The sequence below is a fragment of the Ornithorhynchus anatinus genome, unplaced genomic scaffold (genome assembly GCF_004115215.2).
Source record: "Ornithorhynchus anatinus isolate Pmale09 unplaced genomic scaffold, mOrnAna1.pri.v4 scaffold_226_arrow_ctg1, whole genome shotgun sequence".
In the NCBI taxonomy this organism is placed as follows: Eukaryota; Metazoa; Chordata; class Mammalia; order Monotremata; family Ornithorhynchidae; genus Ornithorhynchus; species Ornithorhynchus anatinus.
In genome coordinates, this window is record NW_024396726.1 from 20,931 (window position 1) to 25,116 (window position 4,186).

Consider the following 4,186-nt stretch of genomic DNA (forward strand, 5'->3'; position numbering starts at 1 on the left):
TCGGATGTGAAGAGGGAGGGCATTCGAGGCCACGGGCAGGACTTGGGAGAGAGGTCAGCTGCGAGACAGATGATAGATAGTAAGTACTTAACAAATGCCACAGAAAAACCAACCAGAACTCCTTACCTTCCCACCCAAACGCCATCCTCCGGCTGACTTTCCAATCACTGTAGACGGCAGCACTGGCTCACGAGCCCGCTCCCTTGGCGTGATCCTCAACTCGTCTCTGCTGATGAGATCGCCCTACTGAGAGCTCACCTCCCCCGAGAGGCCTTCCCAGACCGAGCTTCCCCTTTTCCCTCCGCTCCCTCCCCCTTCCCCCCTTCCCCTCCCCTCAGCTAAGCCCCCTTTCCCTCTGCTCCCCCCCCTCCCCTCAGCGCTGTGCTCCTTTGTATATATTTTTAGTACTCTGTTTTGTTAATGAGGCGTCCATCCCCTTGATTCTCTTTTCGTGATTATGTTGTCTTGTTTTTGTCCGTCCGTGTCCCCCCCCCGATGAGATTGAGAGCCCTTCATCGAGCAGGGATCGTCTCTATCTGGTGCCGAACTGTCCATTCCAAGCGCTTAGTACAGTGCTCTGCACATAGTAGGCGCTCAATAAACACCATTGAATGAATGAACGAAATGAATCTCTCTCATTCCACCCCTACGTCACCAAATCCCGTCAGTTCCACCTTCGTGACGTCGCTATAATCCGTGCTTTCTTCTCCGTCCACACGGCTATCGCGCCGATCCAGGCACTTGTCGTTGCCCGTCTTGACTGCTGCGGCTGCCTCCTCGCTGACCTCCCCGCCTCCTGTCTCTCCCCACTCCACTCTGCCGCCCGGATCATATTCCCCAAAAACCTTTGGGTCCACGTCTCCCCTCTCCGGTGGTGGCCCATTCGCCTCCGCATCAAACGGGAACTTCTCACCTCTGGTTTTCAGGCGGTCCGAAACCTTGGCCCCTCCTACCTCACCTCGCTGCTCTCCTACTCCAGCCCGGCCCGCACACGGCACTTCTCTACCGCTGACTTCCTCGCTGAACCTGCTTCTCGGCCACCTCACCGCCAGACCCTCGCCCGCGACTGCCCTCTGGCCTGGAACTCCTTCCCCGTCGTATCGGACAGTCCCAGTGCTCACCCTACCTTCACAACCCTCCTAAGAGCACTCGTGTACCTAATGGTAACTTATTTTTATGCCCCACCTCCCCCACGGGACTATAAGCTCCTGGTGGGCAGGCGACTTGTCTACCATCTCTATTGCATTTACTCTCCCGAGCACTTGATAATGACGACGATAAACATAACGACGGTACTTGTTAAGCGCTGTCTATTTACCAGAAACGAGATGCGGGAGACCGGTGTTCTAGTCCCGGCTCCTCCCCCCGTGTGACCTTTCAGTGAGACCTTGGGCAAGTCGCCTAACTTCCCCGTACTCCGGTGCCCTCGTCTGTCTCTGCCCGGGGGGATAGGTGTTTCGGACTTCTTGGGGGCCGGGAATGTGTCTACCAGCTCTGTTGTGTCGTACTCTCCCCAGATCTGAATACGGTGCTCTGAACACCGTAAGCGATCGATGATTATCATTGATTCATCGAGGCTTTGGCAGACGGGGCAGAGCAGAGAGGGGGGGACCGTTCGGTACGTAGAAGAAGCCGCATAACTTCTCTGGGACTCAGTTTCCCCTGTAAAATGGGGATAAGATCCCTGCTAACCTTACCTCTTACACTGTGAGCCCGGTGTGGGACAGAGACTGTCTGACCTGATGATCTTGGCTCGACCACAGGGCTTGGCACAAAGTAAGCACTGACAAATGCCATCGATTTCATGTTGTGCCTGGGGTGTTGCGAATTTACCACGGAAGGTGCTCTCTCTTTTTCATTCTCTCTGCACCTCTGTCTCTCTTGCTCTGCTCTCTGGCTCTTTCTCTTTCTCAGATTCCACCACTCCTCCTGTTCACAATCCACACTATTCCTGGACAGAGCAGCCTATGAGAAAGAGAGTCGGGGCTCCATTTTCTGGCTGATTTTGTCTCTAAGCCTTCAGGACTATTTAATCTAGTCGGTACTTTTCCACAGTAGGAAAAACCTCCAGAAAAGTTGAGCCAATAAGCCCTGAAACGAGGACGAGGCCCATAATTCGTACTTCCAAAGTAAAAAAAAAAAAAGCCAGTTATCATAAAAGGATAGAAGAAAATATTCGGAATTGAAGACTGTTTCCCTAAGAACAAATAGGGCAGAAAATTTGATCTTATGTTCAAAGTTATCCAGCATCGTGTACAAACTGATCGATAATGAACAGATGCACGAACTGGAGGTCAATTAAGCTTTGTGTAATCCTGTCATTACCGGACAAAAAGAGTAACGATTTCCTTGAGTTTATGTCGCTCCTCCTTTACCGGAGTCTCAAAATACTTTCGAGTCCACTCATTTTCCTTCAAAACATCGCGGTGGGTGCAGATATCATTCAGCGATGCAGATGGAGTCATCGGTGCTCAAAGGTATCCGGCAGGGCTCGAGGCCACTGGCTATAGGAGGTCTGAGGAGCCCAAAAGACTGCTCCAGTAGCCACGGCCCCTTCTGGCTTTGCTTTTTAATGTGATCGTTTCAGTGACGGCATTTCCCAAGCGCTTACTCTGTGCCAAGCCCCTATACTAAGCACTGGCTTGATAATAAAATCATAATGTTGGCATTTGTTAAGCTCTTACTATGTGCAGAGCACCGTTCTGAGAACCGGGGTAGATGCAGGGTCATCAGATCGTCCCACGTGAGGCTCCCAGTCTTCATCCCCATTTTCCAGATGAGTTCACTGAGGCACGGAGAAGTTACGTGACCTGCCCACAGTCACACAGCTGACAAGGGGCAGATGCCGCGTGAAGCAGCGCGGCTTAGAGGAAAGAGCCCGGGCTGGGGAGCCTGAGGTCGCGGGTTCGAAGCCCGGCTCCGCCACCCATCAGCTGCGTGACCGTGGGCGAGTCACTTCACTTCTCGGGGCCTCAGTTACCTCATCTGTAAGACGGGGACGAGGACTGTGGGCCCCACGTGGGACGGCCCCGTTACCTCATCTCTAACCCGGCGCTTGGAACAGAGCCGGGCACATCGGAAGCGCTTAACCAATACCGTAATGAATTCATGAAGACGTGACGGATACGGACAGGAGCACTCTGAGCCTGAGGGCAAACCCAAGCGTGAGGGCGATGCGGAAGGGAGCGGGAGAGGGGCAAAAGAGCGAGCGCGTCTTCGCGCCATCAACGTCAGCGTTGCTTCCGCGCCTACTCGGTTGCCGTGGCGAGGCCCAGACGTCAGTTGGGCTCCGCTGAGGGCGAGAGCCGGTCTTCGCCGGCCCGACCCCTTGAGCCCCGTCACCTGGGTGGCTGCGGTTCGAAGTCCGCCTTGCTCCCTCCGTGCTCCCTCCTGTCGTTGAACCGTTGCGTCCCCCGACACGTGACGGGGTGATGGCGTAAAGCCCGCGGGAGCCGAAGCCCCCCGCGGGCGGGGGACGTGGCTCGTCGACCGATCCGTCGATCGCCCCGTTTATTGAGCCCTCGTCGGGGGCGCCCGTGGCACCGTTCGTTAAGGCGGACACTGGGAAGCGGCGCGGCTTAGCGGAAAGAGCCCCCGCTTGGGAGCCAGAGGACGCGGGTTCTAATCCCGCCTCCGCCGCTTGTCTGCTGTTGGACTTTGGGCAAACCACTTGACTTCTCAGGGCCTCAGTTACCTCGTCTGTAAAATGGGGGGACCACCCGATCACCTTGCATCTACCCCAGCGCTTAGAACGGTGCTCGGCACGTAATAAGCGCTTAACCAATACCATCATTATGATTATTACTATTAAATCTATTCCAGAAAATTTATGGATGGGGAAGGACTGAGCGGAAGGGGGTTGTGGCTAATGATGATAAGAATCGTGGTATTTGTTAAGCGCTTACTATGTGCCAGGCACCGTACTAAGCACTGGCGTGGATCCAAGCAAATCGGGTTGGGCACAGTCTCAGTCCCCATTTTACAGACGAGGCAACTGAGGCGCGGAGAATTGCCTCAGGCACAGAGGGTGGGGGGGGTGTGGGCGTGAGGGGGGCTGCCGAAAGGTTCCTCCTCAACAGATATTTGGGACTCTCGCCGAGGATCGGTTTGCCAATTGCAACCGCAGATACCAACGAAAATTGCTTTTTTTTAAAAAAAAAAATGGTATTCGTTTAGCGCTTACTAC